The sequence below is a fragment of the Astatotilapia calliptera genome, chromosome 23 (assembly GCF_964374335.1).
Source record: "Astatotilapia calliptera chromosome 23, fAstCal68.1, whole genome shotgun sequence".
Taxonomy (NCBI): domain Eukaryota; kingdom Metazoa; phylum Chordata; class Actinopteri; order Cichliformes; family Cichlidae; genus Astatotilapia; species Astatotilapia calliptera.
Window position 1 is genome coordinate 33,090,784 of NC_137443.1, and position 17,021 is coordinate 33,107,804.

The 17,021-nt window shown below is 41.2% G+C and overlaps 1 protein-coding gene across 2 annotated transcripts in view; it reads right to left on the bottom strand.

Annotated features, from left to right (window-relative positions):
* Window positions 1-13,316, bottom strand: part of LOC113015920 (vang-like protein 1) — a 72,735-nt gene extending 59,419 nt beyond the window's left edge. The window contains exon 1 of one of the 2 annotated variants that reach the window (XM_026158291.2): window positions 13,151-13,316. The gene's annotated coding sequence lies outside the window, so the exon portion shown is untranslated. The remainder of the gene's footprint in view (window positions 1-13,150) is intronic. The other variant, XM_026158292.2, reaches the window with a different exon arrangement.
* Window positions 13,317-17,021: the final 3,705 nt, after the last annotated feature.

Here is a 17,021-nt window from a genome sequence, read left to right on the forward strand (position 1 = left end):
TTTCTCATCACCTTCAAGCCGACTGGAGCCATAAATCAGCCATAAATCTTTGTGTTTGCGCTCCAAGCCACTGCTCAGAGTTTCAGTGCAGGTTTCGATCTAGAAACTTTTGCAGCTTCAGACTAGGGCTTGTCAACGTGGAAACAGTCTTATCACAAAAATTCTCATATCAGTTGATAATCGATCCATCAATATATGCTATGGTTTGCATAATTCCCCTATATATATATATATATATATATATATATATTAGGGGTGCAACGATACACAAAATTCACGGTTCGGTTTCACGGATACTTTGGTTTCACGGTGCGGTATTTTTTCGATACAAAAAAAATTGTTCATGCCTTTTTAATTTGTCATTTATTAAAATTATAAATATATATTTTAACTCAAAAGTACAGTTTTTAAATTTAATGTTGCTGAAACAACAAAGGGATAAAATAATAAATCTATCTGATCGAGAAATCACTCATCTTTGGAAAAGAGAGTTTATTACAGAGAAATGTCTCTTTCCAAAATAAAAGCTATACTATACGCTTCTTCTGGGCTATATTCTCAGCAGCATATTAAACATATCAGGTCCCCATAAGGAGAATCATGTGCTAACGGCTGTCTAAATGACTCGGGTAAAGTTTGTAGCATGCGTGCTTGTTGTTTTTGTCTGCTTCCAGTAGGATGCTGTCGGAGTAAATGTGCAGTCATATTCATTGTGTTCCCACTAGTGCTGTCAGCGTTAATCTCATTGAAATGACGTTAACGCCGCAACACGGCAATTCTTCGTTCACGAGCTACCGCAGATCGCCCTGTGCCTGGGGCTGGACGACCAACACGTTAACGAGCTAACTGCGCTAACACCTAGTTCCCACCAATGTAACTGAGTATTGCGTGACACATCCAACATACTGTTTTACTTTAGTCCATGATGCGCTTACCTTCAGGGTCATATGTAACATGAAAACCAAAATAGTTCCAAGGCTGCACTGTCGAGCGCAGATCCACTGAGCGCTCAACACAGACAGCATCGTCAGAAGGAAAGTTGATAAAATAAATGAAAAATTTAGTATTGTTCGATACATATGCATACATATATATATATAGATAGATATATTAGGGGTGTAACGATATTCGTATCGATATTGAACCGTTCGATACAGTGCTTTCGGTTCGGTACGCATATGTATCGAACAATACAACATTTGTAATTTATTTTATCAACTTTCCTTCTGACGATGCTGTCTGTGTGGAGCGCTCAGTGAATCTGCGTTTGACTACTCCGCTGAGGCTGCACTGTCGAGCGCAGATCCACTGAGCGCTCAACACAGACAGCATAGTCAGAAGGAAGAGCGCAGGGCAAGCTAGCGAGACAGAAGTTAAGCTCTCCTTGCAACATGGACCTCCCCCACTCTCATTCAGATCTGGCGTTTGGAATTATTTTGGTTTTCATGTGACGTATGACCCTGAAGGTAAGCGAGTCATGGACTAAAGTAAAACAGTATGTTGGATGTGCCATGCAATGCTCAATTACATGGGTGGGAACTAGTGTGTTAGCGCAGTTAGCTCGTTAACGTGTTGGCCGTCTAGCCCCATGCACGGGGCGATCGGCGGTAGCTCGTTAACAGAGATTTGCCGTGTTGTGGCGTTAAGGTCATTTCAACGAGATTAACCTGAAAGCACTAGTGGGAACACAACGAATATGACTGCACATTTACGCCGACATCATCCTAGTGCAAAGACAAAAACAACAAGCATGCTACTAACTTTAGCCGAGTCATTTAGACAGCTGTTAGCACATGATTCTCCTTATGCTGCTGAGAATATAGCCCAGAAGAAGCGGATAGTATAGCTTTTATTTTGGAAAGAGACATTTCTCTGTAATAAACTCTCTTTTCCAAAGATGAGTGATTCCTCAATCAGATACAGCGCTCGCAAAATTTCTTTCAGAAATGTAGCTGGGTAATTATGTCATTGGCATCGGTGAGCCACTGTCAATATGTGACATATTGAAATCGCGTTTGAATTTGCGCTTGTTTTTTTGCTTTCACTTTGCAATCGTGCGAACTGTGTATAGAGAGCGACAGCACTGATCTGTGAGTGATGATAATTTGTGCACCAATTCCTCTGACATCGTCTTATTAATCGTTAGCTTACTATGCAAACATGACAAGTGAAATCTCCCGCAGCAAGCTTAAACATGTGAGAGGTTGATCGCGCAGAGAATCGCTGAGCTTATGTGAGTCCGTGTGTAAAAGCAGCAGGATATATATTTTAGTTCTGCTGAGCCAAATAAGACAGGTCAGGGTGAAGAAGTGACAGCCAAAGAAAAGCTTACCACAAAACGGAGAAGTTATGACAAATGAGACTATAAGGCAAAAAGAAAGTGCAGCTTTATGGCTTCATGGACAAAATAATTTCTGTGGCTGCGATATGACGAGCTAAATAACCAGGGCTGCACATAAGTGGTCCGCAGGTGCGCATTCGCTGTCAAAATAAAAAACACGCACAAGGGTTAGGGTTAAATTTAAAAACTGTACTTTTGAGTTAAAATATATATTTATAATTTTAATAAATGACAAATTAAAAAGGCATGAACAGTTTTTTTGTATCGAAAAAATATCGAACCGTGACACCAAAGTATCGAACCGAACCGTGAATTTTGTGTATCGTTGCACCCCTAATATATATATATATATATATATATATATATATATATATATATATTATGGTCCCTCATCCTATTCATGTAGCCCCTTCCGCCGGGGTTACTTGCGTAGTAGCATTCCAACAACGCCCTGTTTTCGTCTCTTGCCCACCGATGCCTTCTTGTTCCAGTAGCCCACTTTTCGTCAGGGTGCCCTGGTTCAACACCTGACGCGGACCTTGTTGATCCGGGCGACGTCCGAGCCGGCATGCCTTCATATTTATCTGTCTCGCTCAAGTCTGCGGTAGGCTTGCTTAGCATAGGGGGTCTAGCCTTAGGACCCTTACTGGATACAGACGCCCCAGGCAGGAATCGAACTTGCGATCCTCTGTTCCAAAGGCGTGTAGTCTAACCACTGGATACTGGAATGCCTAGAATTGTACAAGATCAATGGGACCCTAAGAGCCTTCATCAGGAACTCAATGGGGATGTGGCGTACAACACTAGAGGCCAACTCCAAGCCCATAGCACAAGTCACCATCAAGTGCGGGATCTACCAAGGAGATGCTCTGTCCCCACTGCTGTTCTGCATAGGCCTGAACCCCCTCAGTGAGATCATTAACAAGACTGGCTACGGATACCGACTACGGAACGGAGCAGTTGTCAGCCACCTCCTGTACATGGATGACATCAAGCTGTATGCCAAGAGTGAACGAGACATCGATTCACTGATCCACACTACCAGGCTATACAGCAATGACATTGGAATGTCGTTCGGACTGGAGAAGTGTAGTCGGATGGTAACAAAGAGAGGGAAGGTAGTCAGAACTGAGGGGATTGAACTACCAGAAGGCAACATTGCAGACATAGAGGACAGTTACAAGTACTTGGGGATCCCGCAGGCGAATGGGAACCATGAAGAGGCCACTAGAAAAGCTGCAACCACCAAGTACCTGCAGAGGGTCAGGCAAGTCCTGAGGAGTCAGCTGAATGGTAAGAACAAGATCCGGGCCATCAACACGTACGCCCTGCCCGTGATCAGGTACCCTGCTGGGGTAATAGGCTGGCCAAAGGAGGAGATAGAAGCCACTGACATAAAGACAAGAAAGCTCCTTACCATGCATGGAGGGTTTCACCCCAAGTCCAGCACCCTGAGGCTGTACGCTAAGCGGAAGGAAGGGGGCCGGGGACTGGTGAGTGTCAGCACCACAGTCCAGGATGAGACAACGAACATCCAAGAATACATTGGGAAGATGGCCCCAACTGACCGAGTGCTCAGTGAATACCTCAGGCAGCAGAAACCCAAGAAAGAGGAGGGAGACGAGGAACCATCATGGAAGGACAGGCCCCTGCACGGTATGTACCACCGGCAGATAGAGGAGGTGGCTGATATCCAGAAATCCTACCAGTGGCTGGACAAAGCTGGACTGAAAGACAGCACAGAGGCACTAATCATGGCAGCACAAGAACAAGCTCTGAGCACAAGATCCATAGAGGCTGGGGTCTATCACACCAGGCAAGACCCCAGGTGCAGGCTGTGTAAAGATGCCCCAGAGACAATCCAGCACATAACAGCAGGGTGCAAGATGCTAGCAGGCAAGGCATACATGGAACGCCATAACCAAGTGGCCGGCATAGTGTACAGGAACATCTGTGCCGAGTATAACCTGGAAGTCCCGAGGTCAAAATGGGAGATGCCCCCAAGGGTGGTGGAGAATGACCGAGCTAAGATCCTGTGGGACTTCCAGATACAGACGGACAAAATGGTGGTGGCTAACCAACCGGACATAGTGGTGGTAGACAAACAGAAGAAGACGGCCGTAGTGATCGATGTAGCGGTTCCGAATGACAGCAATATCAGGAAGAAGGAACACGAGAAGCTGGAGAAATACCAAGGGCTCAGAGAAGAGCTCGAGAGGATGTGGAGGGTGAAGGTAACGGTGGTCCCCGTGGTAATCGGAGCACTAGGTGCGGTGACTCCCAAGCTAGGCGAGTGGCTCCAGCAGATCCCGGGAACAACATCGGAGATCTCTGTCCAGAAGAGCGCAGTCCTGGGAACAGCTAAGATACTGCGCAGGACCCTCAAGCTCCCAGGCCTCTGGTAGAGGACCCGAGCTTGAAGGATAAAACCGCCCGCAGGGGCGTGCTGGGTGTTTGTTTATGGCATTGTCTTAGATGATGCTTGGTGTTACAGTTTGTCCCCCACCAAGTTCGGTAACACTGTTGCTCGAGTTCATTAACATTTTCTGTTGTCAGTTTTTCTTTGAACCCTCTCGCACTCCTAACATGTGTGTGTGACTGCAGTACCTCAAACGTTAGTGCATGTGCTGCTGCCAGCAACTCCTCCTACGCTCCGTGCATCAACCTAACGTGATGTGGCTTCTGTTTTATTCCAACCACCTAATTGGTTTGGTGTCTGTCAAAATATGGATGGATTGAGTTCTACTGACTTTATATTGACCATGTCTCATACTTCAATTGAGGGGAAGTAATTTTGAAGTTAGTGTCTTTATTGTTTAATAAAACCATTCCAGGACACAGCTAGGATATGGTATGGAAGCCTGGATGGATGCAATTATTCAGAATCAAAAATATTTCTCATGGTTCACCATAACCAAAGCACCACATCACTTGTTATGTTATTTGAGGCTGGTGTCACATTAATATCAGCCAAGAGTTAATATAAGCTATTAGAGCAGGGCGATATGGCCAAAAATATTTATCACGATATATATTTGAAAATTTGCGATAACGATATAACCGACGATATAATTGATGCGAGACAAAATACAACTCCACAACATTACTAGCGCAAAAAGACAACCTTCCATTTATTTTCACTTAAACAAGAAGCTGGTTTTTATGTACATTAAAGCTTTATAAAAATGTAACAGTGCAAATGCAAATTCCTTGCTGAAAGTTTAACCAAAAGGCATTTCCAGTAGAAATGGGCTGACACATCCTGAGCATAACCATGTATAATATCCACTGAAGTTAAAAAGAGGTGCTTTGCAACATTAAACTGCAGTGTGCAGTACGTATTTTTCGGACCATAAGGTGCACAGGATTATAAGGCACATTAAGCGAAACAAAGCAGTCAGATAAATCAAACTTTATTAAACTCATTCTTCTTGCTTCCTCCACTTCTGTACCATTGATTCATTAATGTTGAATTCTCTGGCAGCTGCTCTATTCCCATGTTGTTGCAGTATATTAATGACTAACCTCGTATTGTGGATGGATTATCTCAGTTGTTCTCCTGACTGAAGTTTGGTCCGTTTACAGCATCCTGCCATGCGATTGCATTTGTCTCTAACCATGAAGAACCTTCACGTTAACTTTTATAAGTGGAAAAGTGTTAGTGTTCGTCCTCCAGCTTCACTGTTTATGTTATGCTAACATAGCTGTGTCGCTAGCGATCACGTAGCACATCATTATATACCAGCTAGCCCAACTTCAGTAACCCTACAAACGTCACTGCTGTTTAGTTTCCTGTCTTCATTTATGTTGGAAGTGATAGCAGAGCTGTACGTTTGATTTTTTTCAGAAATCTCTCAGTCAGAACATGCAATATCATGCTTAGGTAACTAGCGAAACTAGCGAGCTAACTTCCGCTAGCTTCCTGCTAACTTCTAACTCCGTTAAATGTAATAACTTTTGTTTTCATGGATGCCTGGAAGTTAAACTTTATAGTTACACCTGGTAAAGCAGCAATGCTGATCGTTTTATTAAAGATGAAAGAATTTAGACAGTTTTTAACTCTAAGTGATGCTGCAGTGTTGTTTGACCTGAAGCATACAGAGTTTAGGACCCAGATTACTCCCAGATTTAAGAGCATCTTAGTCCGACAAATACGACAATAACGACGGCCCGCTTGCATGTTCTGCAAAAAAATGTGCTTTGTTGTGTATCTGACGGACAAACACCAAACCAGTTCCACATCACGGAAGTTGCACCATTTTTACAAACCAATTCTGGTTCATCTGTTTCACTCAACAATCGGCCATGTGCGTATGAAAACAAAGGCACTGCGCATGCGCGTTTTACTCCCATTCTATCGCGATATTTCATTTTCCTATCGTTGCCTAACATTATACCGGTATTACCGTGAACGGTATAATATGGCCCAGCCCTACCAGATATAATGAAAAATTTATAACATTACAAAAAGTTCAGCTTTTTTTTCAAATCAATCAAATAACCCTTTCCAAATTTCTCATCCATTTCTTTATATTGTGCTTTCTGGGAGCTTTTAGTCTACTTCACTTTGTCAGACAGGTTCTAATTAAGTGATTTCTTGATTCAACAGGTCTGGCAGTAAACAGGCCTGGGTGTGGCTTGTGAAATTGAACTCAGCTTCCCAAAAACTGTGGTTTATATTAATAAGCAAAGCAATTACACAGGACCAGCTAGGCTTGGATAGCTTTTTTTCCTTTAATAAATGAAATCATCATTTATTCACTCTGGTTATATTTATCAAATATTAAAATTAGTTTGATTACGTGAAACATACATGAAAAAAAAGAATAAGAGAAATCAAGAAGAGGACAAGTGAGACCACCCAGTTTTTAAGCGAGGGTTCTTCTGACTGGCTATGGTTTGAAAACTGTGATTTCAACAGCACATGGGTGAAGCTGTTGATTCACAACCAGAGCTGCGTGCCAGAGGCGATCATATCAGGGATAGCTGCTCTAACCGACATCGTACAGATCCAAGAGAAGACAAAAAATGTACAAAACAGTCTGAAGCCTGAGCTTTTGTTGCATTAGGATTCACGTTTTATGAACATAACATGGTAAAGGTATGCTGACTAATAAGGGGAAGCATAATAGATTCACTTTTAAAAAAATGCATAGTATGTATTTTAATGAGAATGTTGTGGTTTGGAAGGCTAAGATAACTTCCAGGGAAAGTACTACAATGAATATGTAATAGTTATAATAGCAGACGTGCAACACGAGCCACAGTGAATATCTTCCAGCCATTGTAAGACGATGCTTATGGACTGATGGACGTTTGTTCGTGGTGCAACAAATCTAAAATCCAGAATGCAAACTGTGACTCAAAACATCTGGAATACTGTCTGCATCTTGCTCTGTAGCAGGCATGCCATCGTTAATGTCCGGTTAAATTATGCTAGTCTGCTGAAAGATGTAATATTTAAAGATGTAATTTATTTTTTGTATATGATAAAATTATCAGTGGTAAAAAGACTGATGATCTTCCAGATGAAGATCATCAGCTGTACTAATAATTTCATAGTGATCTGAAATAAGGTGAAATAAATGGAACTCTCTTAGCTTTAATATGTCATAAACTGGTAGGATCATAAGAAAAGAGGAGTAGACTGATTATAGCAATGAAGTAAGTAAACTATACAAACATGTTACGTGTTAATTCTCATACAAATGCCATCACATATCCTGTGCCTTTTCACAAACTAGAGTTCACTTAGAATAGAACTAAGGGTCCCCGAAAAGGTCATTTTCAGTCTGGGTGTCTAGTCCTGAGCAGACCTGACTGACAGCTTCACAGCAACCAGCCTGAAAGAAAAATATGTGATGTTTTAATACATCAAATTGGAAGCACTTAGTAGTTACAGCTGCATCTTGAGGGGATTAACAATTATTTGTGAGACTGACATTTGTGAAGCTGTTTACGGAAACTCCAGGAAGCACACAGCTCACTCACAACCTACCAAATTACTGGTCCCATAGCACACAATGAACTTTTACAGCAACAGACGAAGAGACATGCAGCCTGTACAGAACCTGTTGTTTTCATGCGGGCCGAAGTCACTGAACCAACAAGGTGATTTGCTGCAAGCTGATTTCCTCCTAAACCACGAAGGCATGCTCATTATACGAGTAGGAGCCAAGTTAGAGGCAGAAATGGCACTTTCCAGTGTTGAACAGCAAATTAGGCATTTAATGAAGCAGCCAAGATTATCTATCGTGTTTTCATTCAAAACCTCCTTTCAGGCAGCCTGCTTATCCGTTCTTCCCCTTTACAGAGCAGGAGTGCAAAGCTCTGTGGATCATTCACACCCAGCGCTGATTAATCCTGAAATCCCACAGCCTTTTATGGCAAATCTTTGATTCCTGCACTGTTTCAACCCTAATTTTATACTCAGTAACACTCACTTTGCTTTAAAACAACAAAACCCAACTGAACCACAAGTTTAAAAGGTCGAATGTTCCCGGCATATTGGTTGAAATGATTAGGGCCAAATCTGTAGTGAACATCTCATCTCTGAGTGATGCAGGTTTGAGGAAATATACTCAGGATGCACAGAAGTATTGACCAAGTATCAGTATTTGATGCGGGTAGAGAGGTATTTACTGATAACAGAGGTTTATGTGTTGCTCCTCATCAATGTTGTGCTTGATAAAGGTCAAAAAAATGATGTGATGACGCGCTGACAGACTTTCTAACAGGTGGATGAACATCTCCATCAGCCCAGACTGTCACAATTTGTGCATCCCTATAAGACGTTATTAAGAGCTAATTATGTATGAGCCCCGTGTTTAATCAGTTCTTCAGCATGTGATGGCCTTAGTGCTAAACTGGGGATTATCACTTAGTTATAAAATAACTGGATAACCTGACTTTTGACATAATCTCTACACAAAGATGTTTTTGTTATTCATTACAATACAAATTAGCATGCTCAGTTGCTCCCCAACATCAGCACGCAGCTCATTCCTTCTCCCTCGCCGCCCTGCTCCATAGCCACAAGGCCCTCGCAGCACTACCTCTATTACCACCATGATAAAACATCTCCCTTCGCTGTAATAAGACCCAAGCAGCTCCCAGTTCAAAGTACCGACTTCACTTCACTTGGAGAGAAGGCAGCTCAATGACGGCTGCAGTCATGAGGCGTGCCGGGACACGAGGGAAGCATGTCGCAGTGGAAGTCTGGCCCCGGTCACAAGCTCGCTGTGTTGTCATCTATGACTGAGCAAATGAGGGCCATTAATTCTGTGGAATTCAATCAACATCCCCAAGTGTCATGAAAGTGAAGCCCAGAGAAAACCACTGAGATGAAAACAGAGCCAGAGAACCAGCAGCAGACACTTACAGACTCCACGAGCATTTCATATTTGGAATCTGAGGATTTCTGACTTCACACTTTTTCAACGTGCACATTTCGCGCTGCTGCAGAGTGGCAGGCTCACTGACACCGACTCCACACCTTATGCTTGATTCACAGCTGGCCTTTACCTGTTGCAGTTTTGTGCCGGTGTTACTAGGCAACCGCAATGAGCTGGTCCTCGGTGGTCAGTCAATAAACTGACTTCTGATGAACGCAATAGCTACAGTCAGATTATCTAGTTGATATGAAGCTCCTGGTTTATACAATAGGGCTGGGCAATATGCCCTCAAACAAAATCGTGATTAATGGAACATTTTACAGATTGGTGGTATTAGCTTTCGATTCACTTTTGACTCTATTCAATTCAATTTTATTTATACAACACCAAATCACAACATCAGTTGCCTCAAGGCGCTTTATGTTGTAAGGTAGACCCTACAATCATACATACAGAGAAAGGTCCAACAATCATATGACCCCCTATGAGCAAGCACTTCGGCGACAGTGGGAAGAAAAAACTTCCTTTCAACAGGAAGAAACCTCCAGCAGAACCAGGCTCAGGGAGGGGCGGGGCCATCTGCCGTGACCAGTTGGGGTGAGAGAAGGAAGACATGATAAAGACATGCTGTGGGAATGAATGAAGTGCCCAATCCTACTTTAAAAGAATTTTTAAAAACAATTTACATCTTGAATTACACAAATTAGCTACTGGCAACTGCTCCCTCCTTTTTAACAGGAAGCAGCCCTTTTAAAAATAATTCTGTTTTCAAAGTGCTTCCCTACATTAATATGCCGGTCAAAAAAAAAAAGTTTCAATAGGTTATGAAGGAGTAGTGAACTTCTTCGTTTTATCCTGTCAAAGCAAAATAATTCCCATTATGCAGAATGAAAATCAGATGTTCTGCTAATCTTCAGAAACGCAAGCCTCACTGATGTGAGACTTTAAATATATCCAATTTAGGATCCTCTTCAACCCCATTTTGTCTCACACTTTAAAGAAGCTGTTGTAAACGAGAACAGTCACTACAAAAGGCGTTTCTGTTTACACTTCATCTGGTTACCTGTGTATCTGACGTTGCTCCAGGACAATCGTTTAAACTGATCAGTTACCTCTTTGTGATGTCATGGCTTTGTAAGACAAGGGGGAAAAAAGACCACACATATGAGAGGTTTGCCTTCAGGGCTTTCAGTCAGCAAGATAAGCAAGATAAGCTTTTCAAAACATGGTTATCATTGCGAAAGGGACTAATTTGACACAAACCATAAGCTTTCCCCAAAACTCACCGAGTCGTTTAGAGGTCTCATAAATAACTACAGTATTTTCTTTGGTTTGTTTTCTTCCAGGCAGAATAGTGACAATAAGTCTCAAAATGTCACTATGAATTATTAACTACATTTTAAATATTTTATTATTTCAACCACTGGACATGTGAAAATGCCAGCATACTTTTAAAAAAATCATTTCACAATCATTATTGTTGTACTAAAAGCAGTAGAAAAGTAAAAAGAATTAAAAAAAAATCACTCCACCTTCACATGAACGACATAAATTAACATGATTACACAAATCTTATTTTTCTTAGAGAAAGCCCTGTTTCCTCTATGATTCTACTTGAACAGCTCGTGTAACTATTTAAATAGAAGCTATTCAGCACATCACATTATACTGCAGCAGTGCATGTAAAGTGGCTGAGCCTCTTGTTTATCAGAACCACCCCAGCAATGTAAGGAATTCTGCAGAGCTCACTGATTTCTAACCAGCTAATGCAATGCCTAGAGTTCATGGTTATTTTACAGAAGTAATGTCAAGCTTAAGAATTAGGTCCAAATATGCTGTATACACAGACGCACTGTCAAACACACATTTTACATATGACAGACAGACCATTGATAAGCTTTGAGGAAACCAGAGACACTGTTCTAGAGCAGGAAATGAAAAAGAATCCATGTGCACTGTGAATATAAAGTCCTTATGATGATGAGGGTCTTACATAATTTATGGAGAGGAAGCTGTTGTCACAATGTAATGTCGGTCAGGGATCTCACTGCATCACTCATGCAGCTTTTATTTAGACAGATTTCAGAAACTGTGTGAAAACATTAGCCTTTATATGACTGACTGTAATTATATATAAAATTTTTTTATTAAGGCTAACCAAGTGGTTAGTCGCTTAACAAGTACTTCAGCAAGTCTAAGTGCCACAAATCTGTTGTTCTGCTGCGTTTTGTATCATTTATTACAGTTTGCAGTCTTTGGCTCATAGTAATTAGATGCTACCCTGTCTAAACTAACATGGCAAAGGATGGCCTGGTGTGTTTCACTGGAAATTAAAGTTTCTGTCAATCACACACTGGCCTGTAGACAGAGCAGGCAACCACTGATGATGAAAGCAGCTCAACAGAAACCATTACAGGTTATTAATTAGAAGTCACCTAACTTGCACGTGCCACATAAGCACCTGCTTAACTTAATTTAGACTTTTTTTCCCCTCGTGGAGTATTTTAGCAAGTCACACACGAAAGCAAAAGCTACCTAGCCTAAGCCTACACGAGGGAAAGTGATACCATTTAGCTAAACAGAAGTCATGTTTCGGTTTGGTGGAGCTGCTGAGCAAGGTTACCCGCCCAACCTCTACCTGTGACCCGGCACGCAGGCGGACCTATAGTGGCAGGAAACTCCCCGGTTTTACCGTGGCCTCGGACGCCCCCCTCTTGCTCTCCCTAACCTCTGTAGCCCATATTTACGACGAGCTGAATACCCAAAGCGTGCTGCAGTGGTCACAGGCGGGCGAACTGGGTGTTTTTCGGTTTACTGGTTGCTTTTCGAGGCTTGAGGTGTCATTATGTATCCGTCCGCGACAACTCTGCCGCCGCAGGTTACAGTTAACAGCTGAGCTGCGGTGCACCAGCCGGGGTTATGCGGATCCAGCCATCCGTATGAAACATAGTTCACTTTTCTCTCTCTCTCAGTAGCTCTGGGAGTTTGTGTTTGAGAGAGCGACAGTAATAAATATGTATATCTACTCGATCCGAGACGATTAGAAACTCCAAACTGCGGCCAAATATGAACAAATACGGGTAACTTTCCGAGTGTGGATTTGTGCGTGGGTCTGACCGCAGTTTAAGGGTATTGAAATTAAGTTAAAAATATTTCCTTTCATACAGGTAGGAAAAAAGCAAGGGCGTGTTCCCAAGTCTTTCTCTAAAAACACACATTCAGCGGATAACTGCCTTTGTTGTCTGTATGGAAAAACAGGTAGGCACGCTAACACACATTTTTGTAGGCGACTGGAATCAAGACAGGACGTTATAGGCTATAAGACTGAGCTTCACACACTGCTGAGCCCGCACACTAACATCTGCAGAACACACATGGCCGACACAATCTCAGGTGTAATTAAATCATAACTCACCCTTTATCGCTGGGGATATCATTCCCGTGGTTGATAATTTATCCAGAGGTTATAAAATAGTTTGCCACACAGCACACGGTAAGCTACAGTAGGAAGCAGCCCTTGGTAACCGTAGGAATCACCCTGGCAGTCAGGAATTTCACAGGGGGCAGTGCTTCTCGGCGTGAGGGGGTGCAGTGCGGATACATGGCGCTAGGGGGGTGTCTTTGCCCCCAGTTTGCCACTGCAAAGATCACAGAAACACCGAATTAAAGTGAACCTGCTGCATAAGCCGTTTAATAATATATAAGATATGAAGGACCAGAAGAGTCGAAATAAAGCATTCGATAACGAACTGTGCAATAAAAAATGCCTTAGTAAATTCCTGGATAAGTAATGAAATGTTTCACCCACTGAAAACTGCGGTGTCCAGAGGGACTTAATGTTTGTAGAAAAAAAAAGTGTTGTTAGCTGTTGAAATGGTCAGTAAAGCTGATGAAAACAGAAGGTTCTTGGAATATATGTGAAAATGACAACTTTCACACATGTTAGTTACATAACTGATGACAGATCATCCTCCTGAAATTCTTGTTTCCATTTTCTATTATTCTGTTTGGGATTAATTGGAAGTATAAAAACTAAGCATCACTTTACAGTGAATAATGAATCATTTTTAAAATGTGTAGTCATATTGGATTTTACAGCACAATGGATTAAAATCACCATTGTTTAACAAAGTGTAAAACACTTTATTGAGCATAAAGTGTAGAAAAGACTAAATGTAATGGGAACACATTATGCCAAAAACTTAAAAATGATCATTTACTCGTAGTCTTTGTTGCAGACTTTGTGTTGCCTTTTCCCATTTCTTGCTTTGGTCAACCACTGCTGTAGAAAGGAACCGATTTCTGGCTGATCTTGATGAGTGGTTCTTGCTGTTTTTCTCTTTCTCTGGAGTTGTTTCACAGAGTTGCTAAACACTGAGGTTTTTCTCCTTGTCAGGATTATAGTGCTGTGTGATACTGTGAATTTCAATATCCATCCAGTACCAAGTAAATACAGAGCAAGTATTGCCAATACTAATAATGATACTTTTACTTTAAAAAATACTTAATGATAAATAGCTAATACAACAAGACACACCTTTTCAGCTGTTCATTAATAATTGGAGATAGTTCTGCCCACTTCTACAGGATTAAGCCATCACAGGATTAAGCTTGTAGGTAAGCCAAAGTGGTATAAAAGATCTAAGGAAATACTCAAATACATCCTTCCAGAGCTGCTGATGAATTCTAAAAAAGAAACCGTTTCTCACAGAGACTTACAGTCCTGGTTGTTGCCAGACACAAAAACAAAAGAGAGACTTATAGCAAAATGGACCCTTAAAGAATATCTCATTCTTCAAAAAAACATATACTTTTCCACAAACAGTTGGACACAGAATTCAGTACTTTGAAAAGTGATTTGAGTGGCACAATGGTGCAGTGGTTAGCTCTGTCAGCTCACAGCATGTGGGTCCTATATTCAAATTCACCAGCCCTGCGGGATCTCTATGGATTCTCTCCAGGTACTCCAGCTTCTCCCCACAGTGCAAACACATGCATGTTAGGTTAACTGCTCATTCTATATTAGCCATAGATGCAAAGGTGGGAATAGCTGTCCATCTCAGTGGGTTAAACATGTGACAGACTGGAATCTTGTCCAGCCACCTCTTGTGCTATGACATCTGGGAGAGTCTCCAGCTATCTTGGAATCCTGCATCGGATAAAAAGAAGAAAATGGATGTCAAGTTGAAAATTGTACAAAGTTTAGACTGAGAAAATGTATTCAGATCTTTTCACCTTTTTTATGATAGAAACAGTTATAATGTGAGAGGAAAATAGAAGAGAGCAGGTGGAACAAACGGTCCAGAGCAGATTCAGTCACCAGTCGCTGCATGAACCTTGTGGCGTATGCGTCGTCTCCTTAACCTGGTGAGATAAACAAAACCCTGGTAAGGCAGTCTAAGATGATCTGAGCTTTGTCACATGGAGCATTTTACTGCTGGTAGCACCCATCAGAAGATAGGTACAGTGTGATCATAAAGCGATCAGCAACAATACCCAGGAAGTCTCTGGCATTTAAACAACACTCAGTAATAAGGGGCCCAAAGTGTGCCAAAAAACTATGCCCCAAACTGTTACATCACCAGCTTCAGTCTGGACCGTTGATATTAGGCAGGTTGCATCTATGCTTTCATGTTCAGCTTTCAGATTTTGACCCTACCGTCCAGATGTTGCAGTAAAAATCGAGATTCATCAGACCAGGCAGCATTTCTAAAAATTGTTTACTGTTCCATTTAGAAGAGACTTTTCAAATATTAGCTGACAGGAGGGGCAGCAGCACGGTCTTTTGCTGCTGTAACCCATCTGCTTTGGTTTGACACCTTGTGTGTTCATAGATGCTCTTTTTCACTTTCTTGCTTGGTTGTAAGAAGTGCTTATTTGAGCTACTTTTGTCTTCTTTATCAGCATGAAGTAATCTGGCCATTGTCGCATCTCCTGCATCAGTAAGGTATTCTCATCCACTCACGGGAGACTTTCTTTTTTTCAGACCAGTCTCTTTAAACCCTAGAGATGATTGTGTGGGAAATCCCAAGAGATTAGTACATTCTGAAATACTCAGATTAGCTTATCTGAAGCCTGTAAACATGGCAGACTCAAAGTGACTTAAATCACCTTTCTTCTCCAATCCATTGCTCGGTTATACCTTTAGCAGGCTGTCTTGACATGTCTACACACCTAAATGCATTGAGCTGCTATGTGATTTGTTGATTAGCTGTTTGGCTTTTAAAAATAGTTGAAAAGTTGTACTTTAACTGTGAGTGTAGGATTTTAGCTCTTCAGTAGTCCTTGCCTTGGTCTTTGTATGCAGAGATTTCTCTCATTTAAAACAAAACATCTTAAAAATAATAGCGCTGCTTATTGAATACACAAATACTGTGCAAATAACATGAGAAACTAATTTAGAACATTTGTAAGGAAAATAATTTTAAATGACTTAACTATTTGTACAGTTAGTCCATCCATCCATCCACAGTGGTAGTAATAGAGAGAGAACCTCTACACTGTGACAGTTTCCTGTGAGCAAGTGTTTAGTGACAGTGGGGAGCAAGAACTTACTTTAAACAGGAAGAGACCTGGCAGTTTTTCATAGTGCTGAACTTCTTATCTCTGTTTCTTCATATGCAACAATATTACAAATGAATCGCTTATTTGCGCAATTTGTTTTTTGTTGTTTTTTTGTTGTTGTTTTTTACCGGGTACATTTGTTTTTGAATTCATTTTTAATATTTTACTGTATATCTCAACTTTTGTAAGACATGTTAAGCATAGGGCTATATTGGAAAACGCAAATACAATAATTTCAATTTGTTGTTGTTTTGTTTGTTTTGGGGGTTTTCTGTGCTTTTGTAGATTGAATATAATATCCTTCTTTAATCTGGATTTTTAAGTGAAAATTGCAGGCATTTATATCAAAATAGCACAACATTAAGAAAGATTTAAAATTAGATATTTTAATGTAAAACTGCATGAACTAAATGGGCAGAATATGAAAATCTAGCACAGTTCTAAAAAGATATTTTTCCTGTGATTTATTGATATATTAAATGTATTTGTTTATTTACAAAAGCACCAATCTCTTTTCTCCCCTCCCACTTACACTGAGAGGCAATGTTTTTGTCACAGCTCATGATGCTGAAAAAGGTAAACAGTCGTCAATGATGTCAGTCACTCACTCAGAGCAAAAAATCAAAGCAGTGGAGCGATAGCAATCTGGCTTGGACACAGTTAGTGAAACAAACACAATGAAGTCAGTGAGGCCTTGGGTAAGCCTCTGAAAAGAGAATGTA